Below are 19,623 nucleotides of genomic sequence, written 5' to 3'. Positions count from 1 at the left end.
GGCTACTTAGGGAGTAGGCTCTTCTTCTTCTTCTTCTTCTTTTTCACAGCCTTAGTCCCAGACTGTCCTGGGGTCAGCTGCTTTGGTTGCTCTTCTCCATTTGTCTCTGTCGAGCACATCTTCCTCACTCACTTCACATACCTCCATATCTTTTCTCACACAATCTATCCATCTCTTTCTAGGCCTGCCTCTTCCATTGTTACCTTCCACCTCAAATTCCATTACCCTCTTTGTTACTTCCTCAAAGTCCCTCCTCATGATATGTCCATACCACCGTAACCTCGCCTCTCGCATCTTCTCAACCACATCCACCACCCTACATTGTCTACGGATTTCTTCATTTCTGATCTTATCGTTCATTGAAATCTGCAGAATCCATCTCAACATCCTCATTTCAGTTCTTCTCATCAAGTTCTCTTCCCTCTTTCCAACTGCCAAGCATTCAGCTCCATATAGTAGTACAGGTCTAATCACAGTCTTGTACATTTTGCACTTTAACTTTCTGGGAATTTTCCTGTCACAGATTATTCCAGTTATCTCTCTCCACTTGTTCCATCCAGCTTTCACTCTTTGTTTTACTGCCTCCAGTGTTTCTCCTCCCTTTACCAGTTTTGATCCAAGGTATTTAAAGTCATCAACTTGTTTCAGTTTTCCTCCATTTGTCTCCTCAACATTGGTCATAGTATCTCCTCTTCTCTCCATTACCATTATTTCAGATTTTTGTGCATTCATTTTCAGTCCACCCTTTTCCAGACTCCTCTGCCATTTGAACACTTTCTCCCGTAGTTCTACTTCTGAGTCTGCCATCAGTGCCACATCATCAGCAAAGATGAGTTCCCAAGGCACTTCTGTTCTTACCTCCTCTGTCAGTGTGTCAATAATGTTTATGAAAAGGAAAGAACTTAGTGCTGATCCTTGGTGTACTCCAACTGTGATTTCAAACTCTTTTGTCTCTCCCTGTTGTGTTATCATCTTCGTAGTTGCATCTCTATAGGTTGCTTGAACTAACTTCACCATGCTTTCTGGTACTCCTTTCTTCCTCAAGCACCAATACACCACCTCTCTGGGCACACGGTCATATGCCTTCTCCAAGTCCAGAAAGGCCACATACAGCTTTTTCCCTTTCTCTAGTGTCTTCTCCTGTAACTGTCTCATCACAAAAATGGCATCTGTTGTGCTTTTCCCCACTGAGAATCCAAATTGTGAGTTGTGGATCCTGATTATCTTCCTGAGTCTCTTGTCCAGAATTTTTTCCAGGATTTTCAATCCATGTTCCAGAAGTTTTATTCCTCTATAGTTTTAACACTCCATTGGGTCTCCTTTCTCCTTGTAGATGGTAACCATACTGCTTTTTGTCCATTCTTCTGGAATTCTCTCTTCCTTTGCAATATTGTTTAGCAATCTCGTCAGCCACTGAATCCCCTCTTCATCGAGGTTCTTAAAGTGTTCTGCTGCTATTCCTGATGGTCCAGTTGCTTTGCCCACTTTCATCTCTTTGATAGCTTCTGTCACTTCCTTTACTGAAATTTCTTGGATTGGTCCACACACTACGTCTGCCTCCACTAGGTTCTCCCTCTCATTTTCTACATTTAACAGATTTTTGAAGTACTCCAGCCATCTTTGCTTGATCTGTTCTTCTTTAATCAAGACTCTGCCTTCTCCATCCTTGAGTCCCGCCACCCGGATAATATCTTTTTTCTGTCTCGCTCTATGTTTAGCAATCTTGTAGATTTGGTCCTCTCCTTCCTTTGTTTCAAGTTTCTCATTCCATTCTTTCCAGGCTCTTTCCTTTGCTCTTGCTACACTTCTTTTTGCTACCTTCTTTAGTCTCTTATATTCTTGTAATTCTCCAGTGCCATCTTTCAGTGCCTTGTATGCTTTTTTCTTTTCCTTCAGTGTTTCCTGAACTTCCATATCCCACCACCACTCTTCATTTTCCCTCGGTCTGCCTCCTCTTGTCTTTCCACAAACCCTGGTAGCAGCCTCTTCTAGGATGTGGCTCATCTCAGTCCACTCTTCTTCAACTGAAGGCTCCTCTGTTTCCTCTGTGTTGTTTTTCATTTCTTTCACCAGCCTGTTGAAATCTACTTTGTTTTCTCTCAGTTTCCACACTTTTGTTCGTGCTGGGTGTTTCCTCTGCCTTATTCTTCGCTCCTTCAATATTGTGATGTCCATCACCAGTAGCCTGTGTTGTCTGGTAACAGCCTCATAGGGCAGGACTTTAGCATCTTGGACTTTCGCTCTATCAATTCTTCTCACTAATATGTAATCTATTTGGGTATCATGGCCTCCACTCCTGTATGTCACCTTTTGCTCATAATTCTTCGTGAACCCTGTGTTCACTGCAAACAATTCAAGAGCTTGGAGTGTCTCTAGTAGCCTTCCTCCTTCTTCATTTCTCTCTCCTAGCCCTCTCTGACCATGTTCATCTGGATAATCTGGGCATTTCTCTCCTAAATGTGCATTGAAGTCTCCTCCAATTACCACCATTTCATTTCCTGGGATTCTGCTAATCACTTCTTCGAGATCTTCCAAAAAGCTCTCCTTTTCCTCCTGTGGTCTTCCTACCTGTGGTGCATATACAGAGATGATATTCCATAACCCACTCTCAAAAGCCACCTGTACATTGATAATCCTGTCTGAGTGTCTAACCACCCTCACTATCTTGTCTGCTAGGTCTTTGCACACTATCACACCCACTCCATTCATTTTGGTACTCTTTCCAGCATATAGAATCATGTATCCCTCTCCTAGGTGTCTTGAGCTGTTTCCTTTCCACTTGGTTACTTGCACACACAAGATCTCCACTTTTCTCCTTGCCATAGTTTCAACCAATTCTCTCCCTCTCCCTGTCATGGTGCCAACATTCCAACTCCCCACTCTCATTGACTTAACATTCCTTCCAGGCCCCTTCACCTTGTTTCTTTTCTGTAGCCCCCACTCTACAGTTTTCCCCACAGTAGCATAATTTCCATTAGTACCCTGTTGGGACACAGCACTAATGGCGGACGTTGTTAACCCGGGCCCCGGCCGATCCGGTATGTGGTTTGTGTTCTTTGCAACCATGGTTTTGGCAAGATGGTTTTACGTCAGATGCCCTTCCTGACACAACCCTTTTAGTCGCCTCTTACGACAGGCACTTAGGGAGTAGGCTGATGTGTTTAAAAACAACCAGCGCCAGGCAGGAGTCGAACCTCCAAACTCCTAATCCATAGTCAGACACATTATCCATTGCACCACTGGCCCTGGTGTGACACTACAGGACTGTAACCCAGTGAGCTTAGCACTGCAACTAGTAAAATATTACCCCTGGTCCATTCTTTTCCAAAAGTGAGAAACACCTGTTTTCTACATTTTGTCTGTTTTAAAACCATATCTCTTTAAACCAAACCAAAAGTTTGTCTTTTGCACTGATATTCTGATTCATTTCGATTTCAAAGAAAAAAAAACATTACCTTCCAAAGCATCATAAAATTGTCCCTTCCTCCACACTCTACTTCTCTCTTGTAGTAGTACAGCAGACCTTTCCAGGTGAGCAGATCACAGAGTCCGAAATGAGCTTCCTCCATCAAGCAAAGTACCTGAACATGACTCTGTCATCATAAAAGCGCCCCTGTAATAAAGAAATTAAATCCGAAATCAAGAGGGCAGTTGCCTACTGAAGTTCAAGAAGTCATAAATTTTAACCTAGCAACACATTAAAGGCTGCATCTATACAAGTACGATTCTAGAAATGCTCACCAGATTACGTTTTAAGAAAGAACTGCGCCTCAGGTTCCGCCGAGATCTTAACTCGGATGGCAGGATTCAGAGTCTGGAGTGTGGAATGATGGCGCACGGAGGGTCCACATACTGTGGATCTCTCAGTGATCTTCCGCGTGTTCAAACCGCCAGCGTGTGACTCCCCTGTCCCCGTGACCTCATTGCTCTGCTCTCGCCTCTGTGCAGCTGAGCCCGACTCATGGTAAAGTGGAAAAAAATATGCCCTAAACGTGAGATTTACTCTGGAGTGAGGATAGTTGTTACCTTCTTATCGTTGAAACGGATGTATGTGATATGGCGACTAGGTTCTTCTCCATTAGCAGGCTTAAGGTTAAAGAAAAAAACATTGCTGACTTCTTTTTTTTTTGCCAGCCTCGAGCGCTGATTAGCGAGGTTTGTATTTCATGTTTTGCAAGTTGCATCCATTTTAAGAAAAACAAGTCGCGTTAAAGACAGGAAATGAATACTTGCATTTAATTAAGTCTAGCGGTAGGCGGTTGTCTGTAAGGACCAGTTCAGTTCGAGAAGACAGAACGAAGAAGGCACCACTGGGATTCGGACCCAGCATCTCCTGTTTAAGGAGACAAGCACTTTAACCAACTAAGCCACGGCGCCCTGGGAGTGTTGTCCTTTTGCAGCCACTTGGACACACCACTCAGACACATCTGCATTCGGTGTGTGCTCCGCCTGCTCGCTGAGCAAGTTGCCACCTTTACATACAATAGCAACATCGACACCAAGAGAAAGGATGACAAATGGCTTTTATCTGGAACTTTTCATGTCCAAGGAGCTCAATGTGCTTTCTGTGTACAACAGGGCCACTGAACTCCACACTGGCCACTGAACCACAGCAGTGGCTTGCTGGCTTGACATCTCCCAAGGAAAATGTTGAAATCGCATGTGGAACAGGAAAAGGACCCTCGAGTACGAGGGAAAAAAAAGAAAAAGATCATCTTTAGCGCGCCAACCCATGTCTGGACAGCCCAGTTTCGTCGACGAGGTGGCCGAGTGGTTAAGGCGATGGACTGCTAATCCGTTGTGCTCTGCACGCATGGGTTCGAATCCCATTCTCGTCGCTCTCTATGTCTGACACGTGTGCCCGTTCGACGTTGGCCCTCCTTTTGTTTGCTCCAGTACTAGAGCCGTGCATTTTCTAGCGGTGGCTGAACATGGTATAGTAGGCTAACGTCGGTATCGAGCAGTGGCAGTAACAGTATTTACGTGCCGCTGCTGCCAAGTGGCTCTGGTTTGAGACTGCGTTTTCACTTACTTGCAGCACAAACGGAGAAAGCGATTTTTGACAGTCTCTCGAGAGACTGCGCTAGGTGTTTAGGGATAGATCAAAGGGATAGACTTTGTCAGTTCCCCCTGGGATGATGGCCTCTCAAATAGTTTGTGATTCCTCTAGACGTTTATACAGTAGAAGCCTGCTTCGTGGCTTAAATCCAAGCTAAGGAAACGAGTTAGAGGTCTGATGCAGAACTGCGAATTCAATGAAGGGGAACACTACAGTACATTGCACTGTATGTGTGAGGAAAGCTGCCCCCTTCTGTTCCTTGTCGACCGAACAGAGGACTGTAAAGGATACCGCCAAGAAACTTTAGGATGCTGGTTGGAATCCAGCTCCAAAGAGGCCCCTTTGGGTGTTATGTCATCAAAAAGTAAGAACAGAGAATCTCCCTTTGATCAAAAGCGCAACAGAACTGTTTTCCGTGGAGCAGGTTTCAGACCCGTAGACCTGTTTTATTTGTAGGGCAGGGCGCATTCCCAAACGCGAATCTCCTGTTTTAGAAATGGTTTGGGGCGGCGTGAAGTGAAAATAAGAAGTGGGCTCCAGATGCACATGGAAGCAATCAAGTGTTTCATCCGAGCTGTTTCAAAGACTGCTCAACAGCTTTCCTTTCACAGAGGCCCAACGATTAATGATGGGGGTGCACCCTTCAATGTGCCTTACGACTCTAGGGAGTGATTGAGACGATTCGTAGCGTGTTTTCATTTCCCTCTATTCCCCGTGTTGCAGTGGTAGGATGACGTAAATTCCTGCTTCAACACGTAACGGCATTATAATCACGTGCAGGAGCTGAGGGCTTTTGTTTTGTTTCGTTTTCCATGGCGTTCGTAAACGCGCAAAACAAAGACAATTCCTCCGTCTAACACGAATGTAAATGCTTTTGAAAGTGCAGTGTGGTGCAGCTTGTAAAATCCTTGTCCACATTTTTGGTTTGTTGATGTTTTTTCTGTCTGCCAAAGTTGCATTTTGACATCAGGACGGGGAGACTTTATCATTTGAACGTGAAGCCAGCCTTAAACCCTCTGAGGCGTGTCTGTCTGCCGGCATGTATCTTGTGAAAGGTTTTTTTTTTTTAACGGAGAGCGACTTAAAAAAAGTTTCTGCAGCCACCTCGCACTCCGTGTTAGATTATAGGAGGAATGCGGCGGCGGCGAGCTCGCTGTAGTTGTGGCCGAGTAGTTAAGGCGATAGACTTGAAATCCATTGGGGACTCCCCGCTCAGGTTCGAATCCTGCCGACTATGGCGTCTGCCGCACGTTGCCTTGTGCCTGTGCGGCAAAGGCGAAGTGCAGTTTCTCCTTTCCTGGTACTATAAAAATGCTACATCGCTTGGTCCTGCTTCCATGGAAAGCAGTTCTTCAGGTAATTCTACTCTCTTACCAAAGCTGTTAGGTTCCTTTCCGTGGTGAGAGGGGTTGTCATGCAACGCTGCCACATAGTGCCGACAGACAAGTGTGTTGCGGGAGAAGAGAAAAGTGTTTGAAGATTTAAGAGTGTCTTAGGTGGAGCCAAAATCAAGTGTCACAAATGCAAGTGGGAGGATTTCCAATGTTTAATATGGTAAAAATAAGCGGAAGTTATCTGCCGGTCCGGCACAGTCTGCCATGCTTTTGTCATATACTGTAAAGTGGTGTCGAACTGGGTGTCGAACTGGAGCCTCACCATTTGCATATGTGAGGCTCCAGTTATATATCGAGTGTCACATTAAATGACAAAAATGAAGAGAGTTAAAGCAGCTGGAGAGGTTTTCTTACAACTTTTGAGCTGACACAGTTTTGGAAAATGTTTCCTTCACGCTGCACTGTACAACATAGGCAGCCAAGAGTCCCCAAAACAAAACAGAATTGACAGATAGGAGAAAATTCCCATTCGTCCTGAAGTTCCCAAAATCCAGCACTGAGCGTAAACAAAGTGTCTAAGTAGCGTGGGAATGCTAACCCTAACCCTAGCTGGAGTTTGAGCAATCCAGCACTGAGCGTAAAAAGATGAGTCAAAGTAACGTCTAATCGGATTAGTTTCCTTAGAGCTGGTTCAGAGTTTGCTCAAGAGTTTACCTTTCACAGATGCGCAAAGAAGAATGTTGGGGGTGCAAGCTTCAAGGCGCCTTACAGCTGTAGGGTGTGATTCGAGACGATTCGTGGCGTGTGCTGGTTCCCATATACCGTATGCACCGGGGTGCAGTACTAGGATGACGTACAATACCGCTTGGGCACGTAACGGCGTTATATGCAGGGTTTTCGTTTGTTCGTTTTGTTTTGCTCTGCTTTGCTTTGTTTTGCTTTCCATCGCGTTGGTAAGAGCGTAAATAAAAAGGCGATTCCTGCGTCTACCACTAATGTAAGAGCTATTTCAAGTGCGACGTGGTGCGGCTTTTCAAATGCTTGTGGGCATTTCTCTGTTGTTGATTCTTTTTTTGTGTAACAAAGTGGTATTTTCATGTCCGGACGGGGAGACTTTATCATTCCGACATGAAGCCACCCTTAATTCCTCTGAGGCGTGTCTGTCTGCAAGGCTTGTATTTTGGAAATGTTTTTTTGAAACGGAGAACGACTTTGAAATAGGCTTTCGCCGGCGCCTCGCGATCCAGGTAAGATTGTAGCAAGAACGCAGCGGCGGTGGGGCTTGCTGTAGTCGTGGCCGAGTAGTTAAGGCGATGGACTAGAAATCCATTGGGGTCTCCCCGCGCAGGTTCGAATCCTGCCGACTACGTTGTCTGCCTCCAGTCGGTGTGTTTCGGCGCAAGCAAAGAAGCGCGCCTCTTTGCTGTTCCTGGTGGTTTTAAAACGCCCAATCGCTTGTACCCACTGCCTTGGAAATAAGTTCTTCAGCGTCCGCGAATGGCATTTTGCAGCTGGAAGCAGATGTCGACGCGTTTTCCACAGAGCACCAAAAAAGCGTCTTTTTTGAAGGTCCAGGCACTGAGCATTGGTGGTTCAGTGGTAGAATTCTCGCCTGCCATGTGGGAGGCTTGGGTTCGATTCCCGGCCAATGCAGTGGCTTTTGCAGGGAGCGGCTCCATCACTTGCATTCCCTTGCAACTCGCAACTGAAAACCCACTGAAGCTAAGCAGGTGTGAGCCAGGTCAGTACCCGGATGAGGGTGAGCTACAGGGAAAAACAAAGCTTCCAGCTGCAAGCGGTGTTAATGGTGCCGGCGGGGGGGCGCTCACCCTGAGGTCTGTGCCGGTCCCAATGCCCCAGTATAGTGACGGAGATGCTGTGTTGTAAAAGGGCGCTGTCTTTTGGTTGAGATGTAAAACCGAGGTCACAGCGCTCTGTGGTCATTCAAAATGACCACCAAAACCTTTGACAAAAGCTCTTGGTAATTGATGGTCTTCAATAATGCTTCTCCTTTAGGTACATTTTAAATCAGCTGAAAAATGCTGTGAAATGGGGGGGCACTTCAGGCCAGTGTAGGATTTGGGTTACAAGAACCATGAAACTGCACGAGAAAGCCCGTACACTGAATTACACGGCTTTCTATTCAAAGGAGGAAAAAAGAAATTCCCTGAGTTCGATTTTTTGCAGCACAGAGAGGAGCACTGTCGTGAGGCCAGTTAGCTCAGTTGGTTAGAGCGTGATGCTAATAACACCAAGGTCACGGGTTTGAGCCCCGTACGGGCCAGGTCCTTTTCTCCTCTCTTACCAAAGCTGTTAGGTTCCTTTCCGTGGTGAGAGGGGTTGTCATGCAACGCTGCCACATAGTGCCGACAGACAAGAGTGTTGCGGGAGAAGAGAAAAGTGTTTGAAGATTTAAGAGTGTCTTACTGTAGGTGGAGCCAAAATCAAGTGTCACAAATGCAGGTGGTTGGATTTCCAATGTTTAATATGGTAAAAATAAGCGGAAGTTATCTGCCGGTCTGGCACAGTCTGCCATCCTTTTGTCAGATACTGTAAAGTGGTGTCGAACTGGGTGTCGAACTGGAGTCTCACCATTTGCATATGTGTGTGCGTTGTTAGTTGATCTGACAATTGATTTTCTAAAAGCCCCAACGAACAACCTCGTGTTTATTGCTACAATTAATAATTGTCTCAGTAAACCCATCAAACCTCTACATTTAATGGCGTCCCTGGGCGGGCGAGTTTAGAATAAAATGAGAATCAATCGCACAGAATAACTGATGTTATACAGTTATACATCGAGTGTCACATTAAATGACAAAAATGAAGAGAGTTAAAGTAGCTGGAGAGGTTTTCTTACAACTTTTGAGCTGACACAGTTTTGGAAAATGTTTCCTTCACGCTGCACTGTACAACATAGGCAGCCAAGAGTCTCCAAAACAAAACAGAATTGACAGATAGGAGAAAATACCCACTCGTCCTGAAGTTCCCATAATCCAGCACTGAGCGTAAACAAATTGTCTAAGTAGCGTGGGAATGCTAACCCTAACCCTAGCTGGAGTTTGAGCAATCCAGCACTGAGCGTAAAAAGATGAGTCAAAGTAACGTCTAAATTGGGTTAGTTTCCTTAGAGCTGGTTCAGAGTTTGCTCAAGAGTTTACCTTTCACAGATGGGCAAAGAAGAAAGTTGGGGGTGCACGCTTCAAGGCACCTTACAGCTGTAGGGAGTGATTCGAGACGATTCGTGGCGTGTGCTCGTTCCCATATACCGTACGCCCCGGGGTGCAGTGCTAGGATGACGTACAATACCGCTTGGGCACGTAACGGCGTTATATGCAAGTGCGGGATGTGAGGGTTTTCGTTTTTCCGTTTTGTTTTGCTCTGCTTTGCTTTGTTTCGTGGTCAAGAGGCGTAAGGTAAGTCGTAATCCAGGGAGAACACTGGTGGCAAACAGTCCGAGGTGAGAGGCGAGGTCCAAAGTCAAAAAGGCAGAAGGGGAGTCCAATATCCAGAATAAACGAGGTAATGGAAAAAACGCCAGGTAGAGCTCTCAAGGCATAGACTCAATACCGAGCAGCGGGAAGCAGGTAAAGATGGTAAAAATAGCACTGTGTACCGCACGGTGGAGTGTGTGCAGGTGGGTTAACTCGTGCGGCAGGGTTTGTTAATAATCACCCACTGCTGGTGCTGATTAGATCGCTTAAGAGTTGGTCTTAACTGCCTGGCGGACATGACAAGCTCCTCTTTAAGCTGTGGTTTAGTTTTGCATTCATGTGTTTCTAGAGCAGTTATTTATGGGGGTGGGTGGGTCTTTCACAGAGGCTCAGGACAAATCCCCCGCATGAAAGTCTACTGTGTGCGTTCAAACAGTCACAGGTCAAGAGCCAGGCAGGAGGACAATGGACAGAAGAGCCAACGAGCTAAAAATAAAAGAACGAATATGAAAAAGCCACCATCTTTTTCTTTTTGACATTTTCCGACATTCATGCAAGCCAAGACAAAGTTGCTCGTAGCTACTTGTGGATTCCAATACTCTATCGAGTGCTTTGATGAGTTTTTGCAATTTGATTGTCGTCCTGTCAGCCTGTTTCTGTTTTTTTTTTCAATCTAGTGATGGAAAGTAAGAGGGAAATGATGGAGCAATCAATAACCGCTCCGGAAAAAAAATGGCAGAAAGAAATGGCCCGTCACTAAGGACATTTGTGAAGCAGAGGAGTGACATCACCACAAAGGCGACTTATTCTGCTGATCGTTTTGGTGAATAATGATTGAGGCGCGTTAAGAGAAAGGTAGCTGCATCAGCATGCTTAGGCTGCAAAGGATAAAGCAAAGGTTTACTCCATGCTGAAAAGAGAAAAAAAGAAGCACAACGTTTTGGCTGTGGAGCCTTCTGCGCCATCTTCTTTAGCGATGGTGATGATGTTTACATTGGAAAAACTGAGACACCCATACCAGAGGGGCTTGAACCACCAACCTTTCAGTTAACAGCCAAATGCACTAACCGATTGCTCCACAGAGACTGACGGCCGCTTGTGCTCCCTACATTTGCAGGTTTATGGTCAAAGAAAACAATCGTTTGCGCTTCTTGTAGCCAGCAATATTTTTTCACTGACAACCAAGAAATTGATTTCATCTTTCACAAAATGTATGGATTTCTTCAGAAACAAGTTATTCCAGAAAGGAAATGCATTCTTGCATTAAACTGAACAAAGCTGTACATGTTTGTCTGAAATGATACATTTGGCACAACAAGACACGGAGAGAGGCACAGCTGGTATTCAGACCCAGGATCGCCTGCTTACTAGGCAGGCACTTTAAGCCACTAGGGAGCACCGCACTTTTACAGACACTTGGACACATCTGCGCTCGGTGTGCACTTAACATAATCTCTGAGCCCGTTGTCTCTTTCCCATTTAATAGCAGAACTGACGCCAAGAGAAATGATGAGAAATGGCATTTATTTGACACTTCTCATGGAGCTCAATGCCCTTTGACACCCAAGGCGACAGAGCTGCATTCTTTGGCGACAACATTTTTTCTTTTGTTTTATTTCTATACTTATTGATAGAAAAAAAAAACGATATGTCATGTACTGTAAGGGAAATGTCTCTTTTCATGGGGAAAGCTAGCACCAGCAAATGTTGTGTTTAGAAGAAGTGATTTAACATGACACGTGACCTAATTTACCGGAGCAAAAGCTCACCCAGCAAGCCCTGCTTTACTTCTACAGGAGAGAAGTACTGTAGAGTCTGCAAGATGTTCAGCTGGGTAGCTACGTCACCATGCCTCGGCTGCAAAGGAACAAGTAATAGGTTTATTGCATGCTGAAAAGAGAAGAAAGGAAACACAACGTTTCGGCCATGAGGTCTTCTCACACCTGAAGAAGCCTCACACCTGTAAAAGGTTCCATGGTTTTCTTTCTTCTCTTTTCAACATGGAATACACCTATTGTCTGCAAGATGTTAGAATTTCACGGTGTTTTGGAAGAAAACCTTTTTTCTTTGAATTCAAAATCAATCGGAATTTCAGCACGACACATCAACACTTTTTCTGTTTTAAGGAGATGATATTTTAAACCTGATAAAAATAGTAGGAAACACAAGTTTCTTGCTGTGAAAATTTAGATGGGGAAGTGTACTACTGGTAGCAGTGTAGAGCTCTCTGTGGTGGAGTGTAAGCGCATGTTCTATGGGCCAGTGGCGTAATGGATAACGCGTCTGACTTCGCATCAGAAGATTGTAGGTTCGAGTCCTTCCTGGCTCGTGAGGCTTTTAAACCTCTCAGGTTCCTCGGTAACAGGTTGCCGTCATGTATATGAACTATAGAAAAGCATTTGCCACAACCCGTAAATTAGCACGCAAGTGCGGGCTAGTTAACACAGAACTGTATGGAGATCATCTCCAGCTCCGAGCTCAATTGCAATGAAAAAACATGCAGAACAGAACTGGAGAGCAGCTGAATTTGTGCTCAGTAGGGTGGGGAGGACTCAGCATTGCTATTGTTCTAATTGGCATGAACTGCAGGGGATCTGAATCAGAACATGTCAGTTAGTTCGATCATTGCGTCAATATGTAGGCCACGTTAATATAGAATTATTACTTTGTCTGTCTCGTCTTTGTATATAGCTGAATGTCCCTGACAATTTCATGTTAGTTTTTAAGAACGACATTGGTTCTAATATATACATATATAGCATATAAGGAACACGTAAAAGTTTAGTCCATGCTGAAAAGATAAGAAAACCGCCACAACGTTTCATCTTGGAATAAATCTTTACTTGTTGTTTTGCAGCCTACCCATTCTGATCTAACTCCTCCCTTGAAATTCCCTAACAGATAAGGGTACGTACCGGCTCATGCGATGCTCAGTTGCAATTTGTCCCAAAACAAACAAGAACAGCAGCTGAGGTTTTGAGTTTGAACATGCACTGTATTAAAGCAGCTTTTATTTCCATTGATAAATGCTAGATATTCCTACAGAGATTCTCCAGGTGAGTAAGCGATTCCTGTTTCTGTTTGTATTTCTGTTTCATATATATATACAGTATATATATATATTACATGTGTCTCTGCAATAGTATAAATGTGTTATACACTATCAGGGGCTGCTTTTTTGTGCACCTCATCTACAACAAGGGTTTTTTTTTCATTTATGTTTGTGGACCTTCACCATTTGAGGAAGTGAGTTAGATAAGAAAGTTACAGGTATGGTGAGCAATGACTGACAAAGGCACGTACTGCGTATTCCTTACAGAAGAGTAAGCAATTTGTTCTAAAAAACACTGGCTAAAGTCCAACATCGTTAGCAATCTTATTACTTAAATAGAATTAACATCAATAAACTGTAAGGTGCTGGTACATGCGAGTAGATTTGATCTTCTATTAAACAAAAATGCAATTACAGCTCTAAAAAGGTCAACCTAGACTTCTGTAACAGATCTGTTCAGGTCATCGCTGTTCCTCTGACCTTGTGAGTCTTTGGAATTTTAAAAGTGTATTTTGCTTGCCTTTCATGTGGTCTGTGTACAAGTCACTGTGGCGTATGCGGTCCTACACAGCCTTGCTATAGACGTGACGAGCCTCCGCTATGTTGCAATGGAGAACAGGTTCAGTATGGAGCTGCCGAGAAAATTCAGCTGGAAAGCTCGTTGCAGAAAAGCATCGTTATCTGCGTCCAGCTGCAAAGCGTCACTCGTGGGTGCTGAACAATCGATTTCCAAGGCAGTGGGTCTAGGCGATTTAGAGTGTTAAAGGTCCCAGCGAAAACAAAACAGCGCTGGTCCTTTTTCATGCACGCACGAGAGCAAATGCAAAGGACACCGTAGTCGGCAGGATTTGAACCTGCGCAGGGAGACCCAAACAGATTTCAAGTTTGTTGCCTTAACCACTCGGCCACGATTACAGTAAATACGCCAGCTGTTGGCTTCTTGCTACAATCGAACAGGGAGTGCGAGGCGGCGGCAACTTTTTTCAAGTTCGCTCTCCGTTTAAGAAACCTTTTACGCCATACGTGTAAGCAGACACACACCTCAGAGTACTTAAGGGTGGCTTCAAGTTGGAATGATAAAGTCTCCCCGTTCGGACATGAAAATAGAACTTTCTTAGACAGAAAAAAATCAACAACGGAGACATGTGGACGACGATTTCAGTCACTGCACTTTGAATAGCATTTTTACTCGAGTTACAGGAGATGCACGAATGGCCCTTGACCTACGCTCTTACGAATGCCTTGGAACATTGAAAGAGAACAGCCCTCAAGTCCTGCGGTTTATTATAATGCTGTTGCGTGTCGAGGCAGTATTTGACTCCGTCCTACCGTTGAGACACGGGGCGTACTGTAAATGAACTGCACCTGACAGCTTTAGAAAAACACCTGGGCTCAGTACGGTGCTGAGAGCTCAGCGTTGCTGTTCTAATTAGCACGCACTGCATCGGCTATGACCCGAACTTTTCAATTATCCCGAAGGACGGCGCCTGTTTGTGCAGCAGAGTGTTGCCATCAGGAGGCTGGGGCGTAAGAGAGCCACACAGCCCGCAGGGTGAGCGCTCCCTACTGGTCCCAGTCACACCTCTTGCAGGAGCAGCAGCAACCGGAGCTTTTCCGGGGTGGAATCTCCCATCCGGGTGCCGGCCAGGCTCACACCTGCTGGGCTGCCCCGGGGGTGAGCCCAGTCGAGAGTCGCAGGGCCAGATCTAGTCACCGGGGAGAAACGATACAAGTGAAGGATTGCTCGGCTCTCGGCACTTGAAAAGACCGACAAATGTCTCGATCCCGCCGGAGCTGAATGTACCCGCATGTGTGGTGTCGTCTTCTTCCCCCGCCCCGCTGTGTTTGCTGTATTGTCTCTGAAGGCGGCCCCCCCGAGACGAGACGGGCTGTTCCTGTGCCCCAATTAACACTTTACAGGTGCCATTCCCCGGCATTGTGGCCATTGTCGGTGCTCACACGCGATAAGATAAGGCGGAGGAGAGCGGGGCATGCCCAGCGGCAGACATTCAAGGAGGGGGCAGTGCGAGGTGAGGTGAGGTGCGACACGCCGGAGCCCCGACGCAGCTAATGCGGAGCACTTGTTGGACTGGCATCGAAAGGACGTGTGCGCACGGAGCGAGCCTTCCCTGCGGCGGAGCGCGGGAACTTTCTCCCCCCCTCCCGCTGCAGGAGTTGTGTGCACTGCAGCGGTGCCGAGAGAAAAGCACAGAAGGCAGCAGGCTCTGGAGAGCAGGTAAGAGACGGAGCCTTGTGGGCAGGCGAGCAGGCCCGTTTTTTGGAAATTGCTGAAAAGGTTTGTTCGGTGTGTGGCAGGCGCACGTCGCGAGCTTGCGTGGCGATCTGCCGGTCTGGAGTTATGCAAATGAGGCCGAATTGCATCCCGGGACATGCTGCGAATGCGCAACGGCGACTGCAGATGTGTAGGAAACGGCGCGCTCGTTTTCTCGTTTTGCCCACACTTTTGAGTGTTAGTGTGGCGTGTGAGTGTGTGAAAGAGTGGGCCCAGCAGGAGGCGGTGGCGTGCGGGGCGAGGAGGTGGCCTAGACTGCGCGATTTGTGCTGTGGGTGCGGGCCGCTTGCAGGGGCCTGTTTAACTCATACTTACCTGGCAGGGGAGATACCTTGATCAAGAAGGAGGTTCACCCAGGGCGAGGCTTGGCCATTGCACTCCGGCTGTGCTGACCCCTGCGAATTCCCCAAATGTGGGAATCTCGACTGCATAATTTCTGGTAGTGGGGGACTGCGTTCGCGCTCTCCCCTGATGTGCTTGGTCCAAAATCAGATACGGGAGGGTTAGGACACCACGAGCTGCGTGGCTGCGGAAGGATCCCGGTTCGACAGGAGTGGACGCCGCTGCTGGTTCTCGCTGGCTTTTAGTTAGGGGTCCGGAGAAGCATCTCAAGCTAGTTCCACTACTCTTTCTGGACGTTCATTCCCTTTTCAAAGTCAGTCGTTTTGCTGTAGTCTGCGTTCTTTAGGCTGATTATCGAGGTTAGCCTTTATTTGGTCATGGGGGGCCTCGGTACTGTATGCTGAGTCTAAAGACAGTTTCACCCGTTTTCTGATTGCTCGGTTCTGTACCAGTGCAGACATGTCAAACAGTGAATGGCTGTACCTCTATTGTATCCGTGCTCAATGAATGAAATCGGTAACAAATGAATATATGTCTAGTTATACGAAAAACGAGTGGTTTATCGACTCATCTTCATTTGCAGATTTAGAGGATAGCAGGGGGCACATAGCATACCTCATAGCAGGGGGCACATAGCCGCAATGTATTATCAATGTTAAATTTCAACCATAATATCGACAACATTAATAAACGCATACATTGAGAAAATATTCAACCCAGCATATTTTCCGGTTATATACCACAATGCATTGCTAGTATTCGTTGGTCACGTTTTTCAAACGTAGAAGTATATCCGCAAATATCTCAGCAATCCTCTTTTGACGAGCAAGTATGAACAATAATAATACTATCTGAATACATACAGATCTTTCTTAATATTATTTTGATTAAAATAGTACGTGAATAAGCAAAAAATGGCACATAAAAATAGTGTGAATGGGGAAGATGACACAAAATCGTTTTGCCGTTTCTCTTTTCTTATTCTATGTTGTACTTTCAAACTTTGGGTACTCTTTAATTAGGACAGACTTTATTGCTCAACTGCTATGATGCAAGCCAAATTTTATACATTTATTTCAGCTTTGAGCTCAGTAAACCATTCATTTTTTAGATTATACTAAAGAAGATATTAATCATCATTTATTTGGGAAGTAATATTATATAATTTTCTCCTAGCTGCGGTGCTGAAGTCCCACCCTACATCAACAGAAAAAGAAATAAAGGAGCACGCCATGTGTTACTTGAAGAATGCATATGCAAGGCAGGGGGCCAGGAGATCTGGACACTGAAAATAATAGGTTTTTGGTTCTAACTGTTAGGACAATTAGACAGGGTTTGCAAATAGTGGACAAAAATCGTCTTAACTTCCATTGTAATATTTTTTTTTCTTGGAAATATAGAAGTTGTACATTTTAAAATGTATATTTGAATCAAAATGTGGTTTTGAGTTAGTGTGTTAATGTAATTAGTTTGTGTTTGTCGTTACTATACTGTATATTGCCATGTTACCAGAATTTGAAGCTGAAGTTTAAGACTAGTTGTGTTTTTTATGATTATTGCCCATATGTTGATTGTTGATTGATTGTATACAATGTATAATTTGAAATACATATGTTTCAGGTGTGAATGTGTATTTTCAGAATAAATTTCTAAACCTAATCATTGGCTTGATTTACTAGTTTCTACACCTGTAAAACCTATCTTTGATGTATAATAGACCTCTACCCATATACGTATAATAGTCCTCTAAAGTTATCTGTAACACCTACCATATATGTATAATAGTCCTCTGAATTTATCCGTATAATAGAACTCCAACCATTTACGTATAATGAACATCTAATCATAGACGTATAATTGACGTATAACAGTAGACGTATATTAGAATTTCATTCTAGATGAATTGCAGACCACATTTAGATGTCTAAGGTATGCGTTTAATAGACGTATATTATACGGCTTTTGCCCACTGGGAAGCTCGTTTCTTTCTACCATTATGTCACTATGACAAAATCTGTCTTTAAACACCTTGCTCAGTCTCTGACGAGACTGTCAAAAATTGATTTCGCCGATTGTATTGCAAACCGGCGGAAGCGGGGTATTGGGAAAAGTTTTCAACTAGCAAAAATCGCGCCTCGGCTAAACCTCACAGGCTATGATACTGCCAATGCGCAAAGCTGACGGTTGCCAGGCAACCGCGGGGATCCTATGGAAATCGTTATCGATCGTCTCATGGCATGTCGTTGCTATAATGCTTCATATTTGTCGTCTTCTTCTTCTTCTAGCTTGAGGTTTTGAAGAATTTCATGACAGACAAGGGCTCCGTCAGGAACAAAGGGCGTTGTGAGAAAACCGTTGCTTATTTTCAGCAGCAGAAATACAACCCTTTAAATACAAGATGACAGAACAATGACGAAGGGCATGCCAGGAGGAACTCATGCACTGCAGAGGAAAGGGGGCGGGCACGTACAGTTCACATTCAAGCCACAAGTACTCTTCTCGGATGTTGCATAAACAAATCCTAACGTCCTGAAAGCATTGCAGCATGTTTGTGTCCCACTTCCCATGGCTGCAGGACTGACACGAACGGACAAACACTATCTGTGGCGTTTAGCGTGACATAGTCTTGCAGGCATCGTGCTGTCTTACTGCAATACTATACCGCTGGAGGAAACAGCACGGGTTCGATGAGCCTTGGAATGTGACTAGGAAAGAGATGCCTTTTGAACGAGGTAAAGCACTGCACAACGGAATTGAGGGATAATCTTACAGGGGATTCTGAGCGGTGTCTAAATAAATAAATTCTTCAGCTTCCGGGGATGGCATTTTGCAGCTGGAAGCAGATGTCGATGCTTTTTGAACAGAGCACCAAAAAAGCGTCTTTTTTGAAGGTACTGGCATTGGGCATTGGTGGTTCAGTGGTAGAATTCTCGCCCGCTATGCGGGAGGCTGGGGTTCGATTCCCGGCCAATGCAGTGGCTATTGCAGCGAGCGGCTCCATCACTTGCATCCCCTTGCAACTTGCAACTGAAAACCCACTGAAGCTAAGCAGGTGTTAGCCAGGTCAGTACCTGGATGAGGGTGAGCTACAGGGAAAAACAAAGCTTCCAGCTGGAAGCGGTGTTAATGGTGCCAGTGGGGGGGTGCTCACCCTGAGGTCTGTGCGGGTCCCAATGTCCCAATATAGTGACGGAGAAGCTGTGTTGTAAAAGGGTGCTGTCTTTTGGATGAGATGTAAAACCGAGGTCACAGCGCACTGTGGTCATTAAAAATGACCACCAAAACCTTTGACAAAAGCTCTTGGTAATTGATGGTCTTCAATAATGCTTCTCCTTTAGGTACATTTTAAATCAGCTGAAAAATGCTGTGAAATGGGGGGGCACTTCAGGCCAGTGTAGGATTTGGGTTACAAGAACCATGAAACTGCACGAGAAAGCCCGTACACTGAATTACACGGCTTTCTATTCAAAGGAGGACAAAAGAAATTCCCTGAGTTCGATTTTTTGCAGCACAGAGAGGGCCACTGTTGTGAGGCCGGTTAGCTCAGTTGGTTAGATCGTGGTGCTAATAACGCCACGGTCGTGGGTTTGAGCCTCGTACGGGCCAGGTCCTTTCCTCCTCTTTTACCAAAGCTGTTAGGTTCCTTTCCGTGGTGAGATGAGTTGTCGTGCAACGCTGCCACATAGTGCCGACAGACAAGAGTTATCTGCCGGTCCGGCACAGTCTGCCATGCTTTTGTCATTTACTGTAAAGTGGTGTTGAACTGGGTATCGAACTGGAGCCTCACCATTTGCATATGTGAGGCTCCAGTTATACATCGAGTGTCACATTAAATGACAAAAATGAAGAGAGTTAAAGCAGCTGGAGAGGTTTTCTTACAACTTTTGAGCCGACACAGTTTTGGAAAATGTTTCCTTCACGCTGCACTGTACAACATAGGCAGCCAAGACTCTCCAAAACAAAACAGAATGGACAGATAGGAGAAAATTCCCACTCGTCCTGAAGTTCCCAAAATCCAGCACTGAGCGTAAACAAAGTGTCTAAGTAGCGTGGGAATGCTAACCCTAACCCTAGCTGGAGTTTGAGTAATCCAGCACTGAGCGTAAAAA

General features: G+C 45.2%; 5 non-coding genes across 5 annotated transcripts; 4 read left to right on the top strand and 1 right to left on the bottom strand.

The window, feature by feature from the left end:
* Window positions 1–4,756: 4,756 nt before the first annotated feature.
* Window positions 4,757–4,838, top strand: trnas-gcu (transfer RNA serine (anticodon GCU)). Its single transcript has one exon. It is a non-coding gene; the product is annotated as a tRNA-Ser (tRNA).
* Window positions 4,839–7,680: 2,842 nt separating this feature from the next.
* Window positions 7,681–7,762, top strand: trnas-aga (transfer RNA serine (anticodon AGA)). The gene has a single exon. It is a non-coding gene; the product is annotated as a tRNA-Ser (tRNA).
* A 4,321-nt stretch (window positions 7,763–12,083) lies between these two features.
* trnar-ucg (transfer RNA arginine (anticodon UCG)) lies at window positions 12,084–12,156 on the top strand. Its single transcript has one exon. It is a non-coding gene; the product is annotated as a tRNA-Arg (tRNA).
* A 3,323-nt stretch (window positions 12,157–15,479) lies between these two features.
* On the top strand, window positions 15,480–15,643 carry LOC138234910 (U1 spliceosomal RNA). Its single transcript, XR_011187983.1, has one exon. It is a non-coding gene; the product is annotated as a U1 spliceosomal RNA (small nuclear RNA).
* Window positions 15,644–17,551: 1,908 nt separating this feature from the next.
* Window positions 17,552–17,693, bottom strand: LOC138234866 (U4 spliceosomal RNA). The gene has a single exon (XR_011187941.1). It is a non-coding gene; the product is annotated as a U4 spliceosomal RNA (small nuclear RNA).
* Window positions 17,694–19,623: the final 1,930 nt, after the last annotated feature.

Source organism: Lepisosteus oculatus, unplaced genomic scaffold (genome assembly GCF_040954835.1).
Source record: "Lepisosteus oculatus isolate fLepOcu1 unplaced genomic scaffold, fLepOcu1.hap2 HAP2_SCAFFOLD_76, whole genome shotgun sequence".
Lineage (NCBI taxonomy): Eukaryota > Metazoa > Chordata > Actinopteri > Semionotiformes > Lepisosteidae > Lepisosteus > Lepisosteus oculatus.
The sequence above is the reverse complement of the archived record's forward strand: the minus strand, read 5'-3'. Positions and strand labels throughout refer to the sequence as shown.